Source organism: Perognathus longimembris, chromosome 17 (genome assembly GCF_023159225.1).
Source record: "Perognathus longimembris pacificus isolate PPM17 chromosome 17, ASM2315922v1, whole genome shotgun sequence".
Taxonomy (NCBI): Eukaryota; Metazoa; Chordata; class Mammalia; order Rodentia; family Heteromyidae; genus Perognathus; species Perognathus longimembris.
Genome location: NC_063177.1, coordinates 14,877,229 through 14,893,276, shown reverse-complemented (window position 1 = coordinate 14,893,276; position 16,048 = coordinate 14,877,229). Strand labels below are relative to the sequence as shown.

The 16,048-nt window shown below is 48.0% G+C and overlaps 1 non-coding gene across 1 annotated transcript; it reads right to left on the bottom strand.

The window, feature by feature from the left end:
• Positions 1–8,865: 8,865 nt before the first annotated feature.
• On the bottom strand, positions 8,866–8,995 carry LOC125366601. The gene has a single exon (XR_007213897.1). It is a non-coding gene; the product is annotated as a small nucleolar RNA SNORA40 (small nucleolar RNA).
• Between the last annotated feature and the right edge of the window lie 7,053 nt (positions 8,996–16,048).

Here is a 16,048-nt window from a genome sequence, read left to right as displayed (position 1 = left end):
CACCGAAAATAATTAGTGCCAGGGTTGTGGTACAGCTAATGGGGAGCTGTGAGATAATGGGGAGCCAAGGGAGAGAGGCTGTTGATAGAATGATGCTTACAATCTAACACCATGCATGTGCTTGCACACGCGTGTGCGCATGCACACACACATACACTACACTGAGTTGCCTGGACGGTGCGCATAGTAGCGTGATGCTAATGACCATGGCTGCCTCCAGGGAGAGCTAGCAGCACCCAGGATTCACCATGGGGAGCACATTGACCTCTTTCCAGCCTGAGAGATGATGTTTCCTTTATTACTTGTGGCAAGGAAAAGCATTCAAATTGCCACTTTGCCAGGCACCCCAGTGGCTCACTCCTGTAATTCTAGCTCTTCAGGAGACTGAAATCTGAGGAGTCCAGGTTGAAGCTAGCCTGGGCAGACAAATCCCAGGATTCTTATCTCCAATTAACCAGCAACAAAACAAAACAAAACAAAAAACTGGAAGTAGAGCTGTGGCTCATGTGATAGAACACCAGTCTTCTGTGAAAACAACAACAACAACAAAAAAAAAAAAAACAAGTAAGAGTTCTAGGCCCTGGCTCCTCAGAGCAGCTCAGAAAACTTCTCCTGCAGAAGAGGAGTCAGCCTTGGCCAGCAGGGAATCCAGCCTGCTGAGGGAGCAGCTGGGACAGGGGGGACAGTCACTTTGTCTCCCTGCTGAGTGCATTTACTTAACGTGTCAGCACCCAGGGCTGTTTCAGAGCAGTGCTGGGTTTCCACACCTCATTCTGAAAGCCGCCGCAGGTCCTGAAGCCATGGGGCACTGATTGCCTGGTCCAGCTCTGCGGTCAGCATGACTGTGAGTTCTGGGACCCTGAACAGACACTGCAGTGCCTCAAGGGGCGACAACTGGATGGTTTCCAGTGTGACTAAACGGTGACAAAGCCACATGACGCTGGGAACAGGCCTCACTGGGAGTGTCTCCAGCATCTTTTTTTTCCTTCATTTTGTTTTTTTGATCTGGGTACTGGAGCTGGAACTCAGGGCCTGGGCATTATCCCTGAGCTTTCTTTCTCAAGGCTGGCACTCTACCACTTGAGCCACAGCTCCACATTTAGATATTTGGTGGTTTGTGGGAAATAAGAATCTCATGGACTTTCTTGCCCAGGCTGGCTTTGAACTGTGATCCTCTCATCTCAGTCTCCTGAGTAGCTAGGATTACAGGTACTCAGTAAGGTATTATCATTGTTATTGTTATTATTATTATTTGCCAGTCCTGAGGCTTGAACTCAGGCCCTCGGCAATGTCCCTGAGCCTCTCTGTGCTCTACCCCTTGAGCCACATCTCCACTTACAGCTTTTTCTGAATAGCTTATTGGGGATAAGAGACCCATGGACTTTCCTGCCAGGGCTGGCTTTACACTGTGATCCTCAAATCTCAGCCTCCTGAGTAGCTAGGATTATAAGCCTGAGCCACCAGTGTCTGGTGAGGCCTAACTATTTTTTACAAAGCTCTTTAAATGTTCCTTAGGAAAATAATCTCACCAGGGAGACTTGATGGAGCACCTACTGCATTCTAAACACTGATCTCAACGCCAGGGATTTTGCATATACTCTATTTTCTTCATGTTCACTGATGGGCTATCATTGCCAAAGAGAACTTGCAAAGGACTCGCAGTGACACGAGCCCACGAACACCAGCTCCACCCTGCGTTTCCAGGGACACTGCGGGTCATGTGTCTGCCGCCCCTCCTTGCTGCCCTACCATTGATGCCACCTTAGTAAATCTCTGAGTCATTTGAAGTTCAGATAAAAAGGCAAGTGTGTCCCAAAAAGGGCATTTCTTAGAAACGCAGAGAAAGTCCTGTCTTCATGATTGTATTTACATAAGACTCGAGGGACAGAATTTCCTGTGTGCTATGTGAGCTGTTCCTTCCGTTTGCACCAATGGCTCAGAAGTGTGAGGTACATAATTTGGCAAAACTCAGTTTGAAGAAGTAGACAATATCTTCTTCCTCCCTCCCTCCTTCCTTCCCTCCCTTCTTTCTTCCCTCCCTCCCTCCCTCCCTCCCTCCCTCCCTCCCTCCCTCCCTCCCTCTTTCTTTCTTTCTTTCTTTCTTTCTTTCTTTCTTTCTTTCTTTCTTTCTTTCTTTCTTTCTTTCTTTCTTTCTTTCTTTCTTGTGCTGGATTTAAACTCAGAGTTTTTGATTTACTAGAAAGGAACTCTACAACTTGAGAAAAAACCCAGCCCTTTATGCTTTCACTTTTTTTTTCAAATCAATCTTGCATTTTTGTCCCAGCCAACCTGGACCACCATCTTCCTAGTACATCAGCATACCCAACTTTTATTTGTTGAGATGAGAGTCTCACAAAACTTTTACCCAGGCTGGCCTCAAAGCAAGATCTCCCCATATCCAACTCCTACTTAAATAACTAGGATTATAGACATGAGCAATTCACCCAATAATAGGGTTTTTTGGGTTTTGTTTTGTTTTTGGTCAGTGGTGGGATTTGAACTCAGAGCATAGGCACTGTTGCTAGCTTTTTCACTCAAGGCTAGCACTCTACCACTTTGAGCCACAGCTCCACTTCCAATTTTCTGGTGGTTAATTGGAGATGAGTCTCATAGACTTTCCTGTTGGACTGGCTTTGGACCTTGATCTTCAGATTTCAGCCTCCCAAGTAGCTGGGATTATAGGTGTGCTGAGGAATGGAACCCAGGGCTTCATGCATGGTAGGCAAGCACTCTACCATTAAGTCACACTCCCAGCCCCTTTCTGCTTCTTTTGAATCAGGGTTAACCAAGGGTCACACATTGCAGTTTTGTTCTTCTGCCTCTCTGGGTTTTCTTTTCTTTTCTTTTTTTTAATCTAGAATAGTTCTCTACTTTTTAAAAAAAGTTTTTTGCTCATTTTTTCTTTTCTTGTGTTTGTGCTTATAGTTCAGATCTGGAATGTTCACCTAAAGGCCCATGTGCTGAAGGCATGGCCCCATTTGGTGTCACCTTTGGAAGGTGGTGGACCCTTTAGGAGGTGTGGCCTAGTGGGAGGAAGTTAGGTGTAGGGGATCCCAGCTTCTTTCTGTCTCTCTTTATTTCCTGGGTTCCATAAGATGATCAATTTCTACCACTCTCCCTGCCATGATGTTCTATCTCAATACAAGGCCCCAAAGCGATGGAGATTCTGGGACCCAAACCTCCAAAACAACCAGCCTTTGTACATGCTAGACAAGGACCATCCTGTGGAACCACACTCGCAGCCTCACAGTTTTTATATAACTGGTATTCTGTGTGTGTCCATATGTATCTACCTTTCTCTTGCCCAACACTGTTGCCACCAGCTCATCTTACTTCCAGCATAGACAATTCAATCCTTTACTTGCCCTGTGGGATTCAGTGCTTGTCTTTCTCCTCTTGTGAGAGGACATTTGGGGTTGGGCTGTGGTCCTTGCTGTGAGGAGCAGCCCCGGCCATGGGCCCGTCTATGCATGCTCCCTGTGCAGGAGAATCTCTAGGAAGATTTTTTTCACTGGGGTGTGTGTGTGTGCACCTCTCCAGTCTCTCCAGATGTGGCACAAATAATCATACTCCTCCAGCAATGTGCAGCTGTCCTGGCCCCCACATCTTTGTCTACAGGGCCATCTGAGCCAGGAAGCACAGAAACAGTAAAAGGTCCCTGTTCTCTCTGCAGCTTAGAAGGGAACATCTTCTCTTTTAGACTTGTTTATCTTATTTATTTTTAATTTTGTGTACATATGTATGTATGTATGTGTCTCATACTGAGGCTTCAAGGCAGGGCCTGGGCACTATTTGTTACTCAAAGCTGGTTCTCTACCCTTTGAGCCACAGCTCCAGTGCAAGCTTTCTACTGGCTAATTGAAAGTAAGAGTCTCGGGGCTGGGGATATGGCCTAGTGGCGAGAGAGCTTGCCTCGTATGCATGAGGCCCTGGGTTCGATTCCCCAGCACCACATATACAGAAAATGGCCAGAAGTGGCACTGTGGCTCAAGTGGCAGAGTGCTAGCCTTGAGCAAAAAAGAAGCCAGGGACAATGCTCAGGCCATGAGTCCAAGGCCCAGGACTGGCCAAAAAAAAAAGAAAGTAAGAGTCTCATGGACTTTTCTTCCCACGCTGGGTTGGAATTGTGCTCCTCATATCTCAGTCTCCTGAATAGCTAGGATTACAGATGTATGCCACTGAAGCTGAATTCTCCTAGTTTTTAGATTATAGCCAGCATGTATGGTTTGTGTAGAAAGCAGAGCTACAAGACCAAATACTCCAGACACCTTTAGGTCTTAAGCTACAAGAGAAAATACCTTTATCTCTCTCGGTATCTTTCAGTCTCCTCTTTCTCGAGCTGAAGCCCCCAAATGATGTTGAGAGAGCTGGGTCAGCACCCCCTTATCCTCACAACTCAGGAATGGTACTGTTTCCCAGGTGATGAGCCAGGACCCCAGGTCCAGCCGCCCATTTTGCAGGTGGGACAGTGGAGGCCATGGCCCCTTGGCTCTGAGCTGCCCAGGGGCACAGATAGTGGACTTGGTCTTCAGATCAGCGATGGAGTCAGCCTGCTGTCAACATTCACCCAGTACTTGCTGGAGATAGATGGAGAGAAGATTGGAAACTTAAAGCAAGCCAGCAAAACCCCAAATTCTGATTCTTCTGGTTCTGCCTGTGACTCAGCCAAGTGCTCACTGAGCAAAGAGCAGTGACTCACAGCCATCTACAGGGAGAAGCACAAAAAACCCAGAAGAGCCCTGGGGCGGGTCCCATGCCACCATCCATGCCACCTGGCCCCTGGTCCTGTTCTTCTTTCCCACCTTTCCACATTTTCACCTGCTCGGTGATAGCCATCCCTGAGATGGGTTCCTGGTACATCTCTAGGACAGTCCCACCCCAGGACCTTTGCTTGGCTCTTCCCTCCAGGAACTCCTGGCCCTTAGCTCTTTGCATGACTGAGCTTCAGCTCCAACATCATCTCAAAGACGCCTTACTGAGCACCCACCCTGGCTGGAGTCCCCTCCCAAGCTACCTGCTAATGTTTCAGTCTGGTAATTCCCTTGAGCATTCACTTCAACTGAGGTGGAATCCACAGGGCCTTTGCCCATGCTGTTCCATGTGTCTGGATGCTTTGTCCAGCTATCTGCTTGAATAATCCACCATTTCCTACAGATATTGTTTAAATCTCACCTGTTGATGAGAACAACCCTGATTGTCCATCAGAGTGTGGTCCACCAAGTACATGGAGACAGACAAAATGACAGAAGGAAGAAGAGATAGGAAAAAGAGAAGTAAAGAGAGGAAGGGATGAGCATGGCCATTTTTACTTCAGGGAAATCCAGTTACAAGAGCAAGCCAGCTGGTGCAGAAAGAAAGATGGCAGATGGGCCAGGCACCAATGGCTCACTTCTGTAATCCTTGCTACTCAGGAGGCTGAGATCTGAGGATCCAAGTTCAAAGCCAGGAAAGTCCATGAGACTCTGATCTCCAATTAACCACAAAAAAGAAAGAAGTGTCTCTGTGAATTAAGAGATAGAGCACTTGCTTCAAGTGAAAAGGCTTAAAGTGGTGCCCAGGCCCTGAATTCAAGCCCCACTACCTAAAACAACAACAAAATGCTAGAGGATGGCCAAAGGCAATGCAGTGGGTTGTTCCACTCACTGCCTTCTTCAGATCTCAGATCTGGAGACTATACATGTGTGGATCTCTTGCGTGGGAAGCCCCTTCTCTTCCCCTCTTGGGCACACTTTCCTTCAGCACCCAAGCGTGCCTGGCCACCATAGCCCAGGACATGATGAGGTGGCTGCCAGCTCTGCCCAGGACCCTGGGAACAGCCAGGGTGGAAAGAGACACTCGGCTCCCAGAGTGACCTGTCATGCCACTCCCGTGTGTATCCCCAACACCATGTGCACCCTCTGTCTAGGCACATAGCTTCTCAGAGCCTCAATTTCCCTTCCTGCCCAAACCAGGGCTACCAATGCTATCACTTCTTTTAACACCACCTGCCCAGTGTGCAGCTGGGATGGAGCCCATGACGGTCCTGGGGCCCCAGGCCGCGAGGGTGGGTTTCGCTCTGACACTGAGGCCAGGTGCCTGGGCTGATAGCACCCCAGGAGGGGCGTGGCCACCGTTCTGCCTCCTGGGACAGACTGGAGTTTCACATTGAACTCAAGAAATAGCAGCTGGCCACTCACAGGCCAACCCGCTCAAGCCCCAAGAAGGAAGTGAGAGGCAGGGGGCCCACAGGTCCTATCCTGGCATGGTGCTTCTGCTATGAAGGCCATAGACCCAGCACACTCAGGGCCTCTGTGACAGGGGACCAGGGGCCAGCCTGGGTCCTTTGTCCCACATTGTTTGTGATCTGGTCTTTACTGATAAGATCATGCCCTACAAAGAGGCCACAATGGGGTCCCTGGGTGACCTGGGAGCCCTGGGGAACATTTGGGGCAGACTCCTTTAGGATGCAAATTCTCTTGGAGATCAAACAGTCACCCCCTCACCTCTTAGGCCAAGCTAGATCTTGGGGGATCACAGTATATGAAGCTAGCTCCCCAGCACTCCCCGGCAGGAGACTCTGAAGGAGCTACTGCACTGGAAACATGGATGATCAGGCGGATGGGGTGAGTGCTGGCAGGGGCTGTTGCCCTGGTCCTGCAGTGCCCATCTCCAGTGCATTCACACTGTGCCAGGCCCAGCACCAGGATGGATGGCCACTCTCCCAGGGCAGCATCGTACAGTTCAGAGAGATGAGCTAGACCCACGGCCTCTCAGACCCACAAGAAGCAGACATGGTGGTGCATGCCTATCCCAGAACTCAGGAGGCTGAACCTAGAAGGTCACAGGTTTGAGGCCAGCCTGGGCTCTATAAAGAAAACTTGTCTCAAAATAAAACAAACAAGAAGGAAGGCAGGCAAGGATTGGTGATGTGGCTTAAATGGTAGAACATCTGCCTTGCAAGTGCAATGTCCTGAGTTCAATTCCCAGTACTGACAAAAAAAAAAAAAAGTCAGAACATGTTCCACTGACTCAAAATAGCACAAAATATCCATAATTACCACTTACTGAAGTATAAATATGAGAAACAGCAAACTCCTATCACTGGACACCTCTGGGATAAGAGAGAAATTGTGGACTTGAATTTTATCTTCAATGCCTCAAAAAAGACAAAGACAGGGCTGGGGGCATGGCTCAGTGGTAGAGTGTTGCTTAGCATGCACAAGACTCTGGGCTCCATCACTGGTCTCTCTCTCTCTCTCTCTCTCTCTCTCTCTCTCTCTCTCTCTCTCTCTCTCTCTCACACACACACACACACACATACACACATTTGTATATACTTTTTTTTTTTTTTTGGCCAGTCCTGGGGCTTGGACTCAGGGCCTGAGCACTGTCCCTGGCTTCTTTTTGCTCAAGGCTGGCACTCTGCCACTTGAGCCACAGCGCCACTTCTGGCCATTTTCTGTATATGTGGTGCTGGGGAATAGAACCCAGGGCCTCATGTATATGAGGCAAGCACTCTTGCCACTAGGCCATATCCCCAGCCCCTATATATACTTTTTTATGGTTACATTTTTATTCAATTTTCTTCATGTAAGGTCTCTATCTGAATGGATAGGTTACTGTGAGCTGCTTTGTCATGGAAAGAACTAAGCACCTGGAAGGTCCAAGTCTGCTTCCACCTAGAGAACTGAATACAGTCACAATCTTCATCAGTAACTTAGAAACCGATCTGGTATTAGCAGCCTGTCTTGTCTTCAGGCCACAGTTATTCCAAGAGCTGACCCAGTCTGCTCAGGCTACAGCCAAAAAATAAAGCAAATTTGAGTCTGAAGACCTGGGGGGAAAAACCTGACAGTGAAGATATTAGCCACTGCTTATTGCTACCACTGATGTAATATCCTTACATGGGGCTTTCTTTTTAAAAATCAAAACAAAAAAACCCACAATTTTTCTGGTGATTTGACTTTTAAAAGGGTTATCTTATTTCATTAACCCCTAGAGAACTGATATACTAGTCAACTAACCAAAAAAGTAATGAGACTGTGTCTTTGTTCAAAGATTCTAGAGGGTTAAAGTGCAGGGGGTTTCTATAGCTTGTTAAATATGGCACACGGTTACACTTTTTTCTTAAAAGAAACTTTTTCTTTGGTTTCTTGTAATTTCACAGTGAGTCTATCCTTTGTCTCCTCCATTTTCTCCGTGATGAGTTCCTTGGTCTCTTCTATCCTGTCCTGCAAATACTGCTTGACAGGCAGCGGGATTGACATATAGCCCCGGCTTCTCAAATACTTGATGGTAAAGGACGTTCCTCCCAAGGTCACAGTGTAGTGGGCAAGTGTTGCAATCTTAAATATGGCATATGCGGTCAGGGCATTTCCACTGTCGGAGTTTTTCAGGATGTCTACTACAGTCAGGTAACCCAAGGAGTTCTAGGAAAGGGATGACATTCACACCTCTGATCTTCACTTGTTCATCCAAGCACTACTTCTTTAGGATGATCTAATTCATATTTTAAGACCTACAACTTTTAGCTTTAAACTGTACATTAAGCTATACCATTGCATGAACAAGGTATTTTAAAAAACTTTTACAACAGCTTTATTCTCAGAGCCAACCTGTGTGAGTTAACAAACCCCTACATTGCCAACTGTTGTAGGAAGCATATTCCTTCTTTTTTTTTTTTTTTTTTTTTGCCAGTCCTGGGGCTTGGACTCAGGGCCTGAGCACTGTCCCTGGCTTCTTCTTGCTCAAGGCTAGCGCTCTGCCACTTGAGCCACAGCGCCACTTCTGGCCATTTTCTGTATATGTGGTGCTGGGGAATCGAACCCAGGGCCTCATGTGTACGAGGCAAGCACTCTTGCCACTATGCCATATCCCCAGCCCCAGCATATTCCTTCTTACATGTACCAAAATCTCATACTCAGCAATGAGTTCTGGGTTGCAAAAGAGGATTTACTGTTTGCACCTGTCTGCAAGGCTTTGTTACAAATTAAGCAAAGACAGACACACAAGTGCTATGTATATACTTTTTAATAAACTGTCTTTAAAAATAAAAGAAACTTGGGAGGCTGGGAATATGGCCTAGTGGCAAGAGTGCTTGACTCGTATACATGAAGCCCTGGGTTCGATTCACTAGCACCACATATTATAGAAAATGGCCAGATGTGGCGCTGTGGCTCAAGTGGCAGAGTGCTAGTCTTGAGCAAAAAGAAGCCAGGGCAGTGCTCAGGCCCTGAGTCCAAGGCCCAGGACTGGCAAAAATAAATAAATAAATAAATAAATAAATAAATAAATAAATAAATAAAAGGAACTGGGAGGCAAAGATGGAGAGAATCACAGTTCTGGGCCAGCAAGCCATAAAAGTTATCAAGACCTTCATCCCAACCAATAGCTAGGTGGATGAAGTGGCATGCAACTATCATCCTAGCTATGTGGAAGGCTGAGATGGAGATGATCATGGTTTGAGACCAGCCTTGGCAAAAAGTTGCACGAAAACCTCATCTCAACAGAAAAAATATAAATTAGGAGGTCCAAGCTGACTCTAACAAAAAATGAGACCTTATCTCACAAAGTAACCAGAGCAAAAAAGGCTGGGATGAGACCTAAGTGGTAGAGCATGTGAATGAGCACAAAGCCCTAAGTTCAAACCCTAGTACTGAGGCTGGGAATATGGCCTAGTGGCAAGAATGCTTGCCTCATATACATGAAGCCTTGGGTTTGATTCCCCAGCACCACATATATAGAAAATAGCCAGAAGTGGCACTGTGGCTCAAGTGGCAGAGTGCTAGCCTTGAGCAAAAAAAAAGAAGCCAGGGGCAGTGCTCAGGCCCTGAGTCCAAGGCACAGGACTGGCAAAAAAAGAGAAAAAAAGATACAAACCCTAGTACTGACAAATAAAAAATAAAGAAATAGTTGGCACCAATGGCTCACTCCTGAAATCCTAGCTATCCAGGAGGCTGAGATTGTGGTTCAAAGACAGCCCAGGCAGGAAATTCAGTGAGACTCTTATCTTCAATAAACTACCAAAAAAAAAAAAAAGCCAGAAGTGGAGCTGTGACTCAAGTGATAGAGCCTTAGCCTTGAGCAAAAAATGCTTAGGGACAGCACCCACAGCACCCAGGCCCTGAGTTCAAGCCCCAGGACATGAGCAACAACAAGAAAAAGAAGAAGAAGAAGGAGAAGGAGGAGGAGGAGGAGGAGGAGGAGGAGGAGGAGGAGGAGGAGGAGGAGGAGGAGGAGGAGGAGGAGGAGGAGGAGAAGAAGAAGAAAGAGAGAGAGAGAGAAAGGAAGAAGGGAGAAGGAAATAAATTTGATCTGTTACAAATAAAGCTCATTGGTGCGTGATAAATTATTTCCATATTTTTCTGAGTATGAATTTTTTTTCTACCTGGGTCTCAGTATAGTTTGCTGGGCCTCATTCTCTGTCAGGATGAAGACTCGAGTAGGAAAATTCTCTGTCCTTGCTTGCCAAGTGAGATGGGCTTCAGCAGAGAGGAAGGGAAAGGGAGACGGTGAAAGAGGCCCAAGTGTGTGAATTGTCATAGACTGCCATGGTAGCTGCCACTGATCTGGTGGCTAAAGGCTATACTATTGCTTTCATGGTTCTGCAGGTCCAAGATCCAAAGCAGGATTTCACTGGAGTAATGGGGTTCCATCTACAGGGCCAGAGCCCCAACCCTTTTTGCCTTAGGTGTGTGTGTGTGTGTGTGTGTGTGTGTGTGTGTGTGTGTGTGTGTGTGTGTGCCGGTATTTAGTCTGGCTATGTAAAGGTCAAGGTGACCTTGAACTCCTAGGCTTGAATGATCTTCTTGGCTCAGCCTCCGGAGTGGCTGAGACTACAAGTGTTGGGATCCAGCCTTTAGACTTCACGGGGGGCGGGGGGGGGGGGGGGGGGAAGGGGCTTGACGCCCTTCCCCCAAGCCCTAGGGGAATGCAGAAGCAGGCTACGGTTCTCTGGGTCCAGAACCAGAAGAACTGGCTTTGCACCCAGCCCCCAACTCTCTAGCCAGCCCAGGCGCCTCCCAGTCTCGCCCTGGCTCGGCGCTTTCGAGTGACGTTAGCTCGAGGGGATCATGTGACAGCTTTCAGCCTATCGGCGTCCTGGCTGATTGCCCTCTCTCGCTATCATCTCCCTTTACCCCCACCTTAATAAATCAGTTGGCTCTGGAAGCCTTCTCCAAGACTCGCGTACGCCTGACTTTATTTACCGGTAAGGAGGTGGGCACGCTTTCTCGTTAGGCTGCGAGCGCATGAGGTCGGCCCTCACCCCTCCGTCCCATCCTGGCTATCTGCCGGCCGGGTGTCCAGGAGAGAAGACGAGAAAAGGGGGGTGGCAAGAAACTTAGCTGAGCCTTGATCCCCATGCCGGGAGAGGCGACCGAGCCCGACAACAAGTAGTACCATAATGCCCAGCTCCAATCACTTATTTCTAGAGCCAGCTCTTTCATTGCCTTCCTCAGTCCTTCCATGGCTCCTTTTCCCCTACAACCACAGGTCAGAGCCTCCCAATAGGACCTTGTCTGCCTCCCTGATACATCTCAAGGATCCAGAGCCTCCACAAACCTCTTGCCTCCTCCTTATGCCCACAGTCCATTCTCCCTGCAGCAGGCAGTGATTGGTTTATGTGGCACACTGAACCAGATACCAGCTCTCCAAACCTGATGTTCTCTCAAGCAGGAAGGGGAGTCTTGCAGCTGTGACTCAGGATCTCAGTCAATATATTTTCCTTGTCTTTGTGGGGTGGGGAGGGGATCCTGGGGCTTGAACTTGGGGCCTGGGTGCTGTCCCTAGGCATTTGTACTCAAAGTTAGTGCTCTAGTGCTTGAGCCACAGCTCTACTTCCCATTTTGTGTTGCTTAATTGGAAATAAGAATCTAGGAGCTGGGTGCTGGTGGTTCATGCCTGTAATTCTGGCTACTAGGAGGCTGAGATCTGAGGATCAAAGTTGAAACCCAGCTGGGCAGGAAAGTCCAAGAGACTCTTATATCCAATTAGCCACCAGAAAACCAGAAGTGGAGGTGTGGCTCAAAGTGGTAGAGTGCTCGCCTTGAATGAAAAAGCTCAGGGACAATGCCCAGGCCCTGAGTTCAAGCTCTACAATAGATAAAAAAGAAGGAAGGAAGGAAGGAAGGAAGGAAGGAAGGAAGGAAGGAAGGAAGGAAGGAAGGAAGGAAGGAAAGAAGAGAAAAGAGTCTCAAAGAAAGAAAGAAGAGAAAAAAGAGTCTCACAGACTTTCTTGCCCAGGTTGGCTTCAAACCATGATCCTCAGATCTCAGCTCCTGAGTTGCTAGGATGACAAGCTTGAGGCAGTGGCACCCGGCTTGATTTTTTTGTTTTGTTTCCTTTTTTTTTTTTTTTGCCAGTCCTGGGGCTTGGACTCAGGCCCTGAGCACTGTCCCTGGCTTCTTTTTGCTCAAGGCTAGCACTCTGCCACGAGCCACAGCACCACTTCTGGCCGTTTTCTATATATGTGGTGCTGAGGAATCGAACCTAGGGCTTCATGTATGGGAGGCAAGCACTCTTGCCATTAGGCCATATTCCCAGCCCCTGGCTTGATTTTTGTTTTGTTGTTTTGGTAGGTTTCAACTCAGGGCCTTACCCTTGCCAAGCAGGTGCTCTACCATTTAAGGCATGCCTCCAGTCCCCAAGTTAAGGATCTGAAGTGGGGTAATTACCTTGAATTCCTTCTGGAAGTCTTAAATGCCATCACAATTCTACTCATTATGGAGACAGAAGAAAACTCCACACACAGACTAGATGGAGACAATGTGGCCAGGGAGGCAGAGACTGGAGTCCCGGATATTGTGCAGTCTGAAGAGGCTCTTGCCAGGTGTTGGTGGCTCATGCCTGTAACCCTAGCTACATAGAAGGCCGAGATCTGAGGATCACGGTTTGAAGCCAGCCTGAACAGACAAATACAAGAGACTTTTTTTTTTTTTTTTTTTTTTTTTTGGCCGTCCTGGGCCTTGGACTCAGGGCCTGAGCACTGTCCCTGGCTTCTTCCCGCTCAAGGCTAGCACTCTGCCACTTGAGCCACAGCGCCACTTCTGGCCGTTTTCTGTATATGTGGTGCTGGGGAATCGAACCTAGGGCCTCGTGTATCCGAGGCAGGCACTCTTGCCACTAGGCTATATCCCCAGCCCTACAAGAGACTTTTATCTCCAGTTAACCACCAAAAAGCCGGAAATGGAGGCATGGGTGGCTTGAGTAATAGAGTACCAACCTTGAGCAGAAAAAGGCCAAGAAGAGTACAAGGCCCTTAGTTCAAGTCCCAGGAGAGAGAGAGAGGAGAAGAGAAGAGGAAGGGAAACAGACGGGAAGGCAAGGCAAAGCAAGGCACTGGTGGCTCACGCCTGTAATCCTAGCTACTTAGGAGGTTGAGATCTGAGGGTCAAGGTTCAAAGTCAGCCTGGGCAGGGAAGTCAGTGAAACTCTTATCTCAAATTAAGCACCAGAAAACCAGAAGTGGGTAGAGAGGAAAGATGGTGCCGTCACAGTAGGGAGGCACTTCGACTTGCTCCAACTGAATAGCGAGCTGGGAACTCCAACACCCAACACCCCATCAAGAACCCAGCAAAACCAGCAGCCAGAAGCAGTGGAGATACGCAGGAAAACACAAAGGAATAAAAAAGAAGAGCCAAAAACCTACACGGAGCCAGAGAATCTCTGGGGCACCCTCCCCCCACCAGCCGACCCTGGCCCAAACAGGGCTAGGCTGGGAAAGGGGACCCGGCGATCGGCAGACAGGCTGCCGGGAGCGCAGAATCCAGACAGCGGGACCCCACGGACACTAGGGAGGGTGCGGACCAAGACATAGGACGGGGCAACAAGAAGTTTGGGTCCACACCGGGATCGGACGGACGGCGGCTGGGGAACCCAGCGCGGCAGAAGGGGGGAGCCGGGGACACCACCATGACACTTCGCCACCACCTGAAGGACCAACGGCTGCGCGGGACACACACACAATCCAGGATCAGGGACGGGGGATGGCCGGCAGTGCAAGCCCCACCCGAGGCGTCTGGACCTCATGGACTTTTACAACTAAAATCACAGACGCTGGTGGGCAATACCAGCACAGCAGGGACACCTGGGCCTGATCACGCCCCCCCCCCCACAGCAGAGGCAAGGTCTGAGGGCGCTAACCCGCACCTGGACAGTTGATCCCACTGGGCCCCACACATACCGCCCTCCACAACGGACTCGCGGGAGGGCGCAAACACAACCCAACAACCGGGGCTCGCTCTGGGAGGTGTACCCCGCTAAAGTGGACAGGGCCACAGCGCCAGAGCCTGTTGTAGCGGGTGCACAGCGCACAGGTGGGTGGGGCCCCCAGCGACAGCGCCCACTCTGGTAGGCGTAACCCGCACAGGTGGGCGGGGCCACAGCGGCAGCACCTGCTCTGGTAGATGCGCCTACACAGGAGGGAGGACAGAGCTATAAACCAAACCTGAGAACCTATCCACAGATCTCCAGATGCACAAATCACAAAGAAACATAACACAGTTCATCAAAGAGCAAGCCAACTCGCCAGCTCCAAAAAGCAGCACGACTGAAGAGCAGATGGAGAATAAAAAAGCAAATGAGGCCATGTTAACAGGAATGATGGAAAGCATCAGGAATGAAATCAGAAAACAATTCCAGGAGTTTAGAGCGGAAATCTTGAAGGACACCCAGGAAGCCAAGAAAGAAATGGAAGCAAAAATGGATACAATGCTGGATACAATGCAAGCCTGCTTTACAGAAATGGAAGCAAAAATGGATACAATGCAAGCCTCCTTTAAAGAAGATCTTAACATCCTGAAAATTGAAATGCATGAAAAAATAGATTTAAAATACAACTCTTTAAAGGAAGAAATTTCCATGATCAGAGCTGATCTGACAACCATAAATAGCTCTCTGACATCCATAAACTCCGCAATTGAATCCACAACACAAAGAATTGACCATATGGAATCCAGAATCTCTCGCCTGGATGATGAAGCAGCCAACAACAACCAGAAAATGACCACACTCCAAGAAACGGTGAAGCTTCAGGGCAGACTAATCCAGGAACTAATGGACAAAGACAAGAGATATAATCTGCGCATAATTGGAATAGAAGAAGGAGCCAAATACCAGAGCAGAGGGCTTAAACATGTTCTCAGTAAAGTTATTGCAGAAAACTTCCCCAATCTCACAAGGGACCCCATCCAGGTAACCGAAGCCTATAGGACACCTGGCAGGCCAGACCCCAGAAAAGCCACCCCAAGGCACATAATATTCAAGACTTCAGATCTCAAGATTAAAGAGCAAATTCTGAATTCAGCCAAAGCGAAGAAAGAAATTTTCTACAATGGGAAGAGGATTCGAGTAACTGTAGACCTATCCACACAAATTTACCAAGCACAAAGTGAGTGGAAGAACACCATCCAAGTACTTCAGGCTAACAATATGCAACCTCGGATCAAATATCCAGCGAAATTGGAGTTCACATTCGAAGGGAAAACCAGATCTTTCCACACCAAAGAGGAGCTAAAGGAGTATGTGAATAAAAAACCAGCCCTACAGCGACTTCTAAGAGGGGACCCCCCCCAACAGAGATTGTACAAGACACACAGACAGAAACAGAAAGAAACTACAATAGCAAAAGCCCAACAGAAAGAACAGCTCACTAAAGACAAGAAAAAAAAAAAAAAAGAGGAAAAAACAGCCCAACAAGAAAATGGAAGGAGAAAAAACACTCTTATCCTTGATCTCTTTAAATATAAATGGTTTAAACACTCCGATAAAGAGGAGCAGACTGGCAGGATGGATCCGCAAACAAAAAGTTGACATCTGCTGCCTACAAGAGACCCACCTTACAGCAAGAGGCAAAAACAGGCTCCGAATGAAAGGATGGAGCAAGATCTACCAAGCAAACGCACCTACCAAAACGGCAGGTGTAGCCATCCTGATCTCAGACAAGCTGGACTTTTCATTAAAATCAACTCAAAAAGACAAAAAAGGACACTACATATTAATACAAGGAGAAATCCAGAATCAAGACATCACGGTGATAAATATATACTCACCGAACAAAAGAGGCCCTACA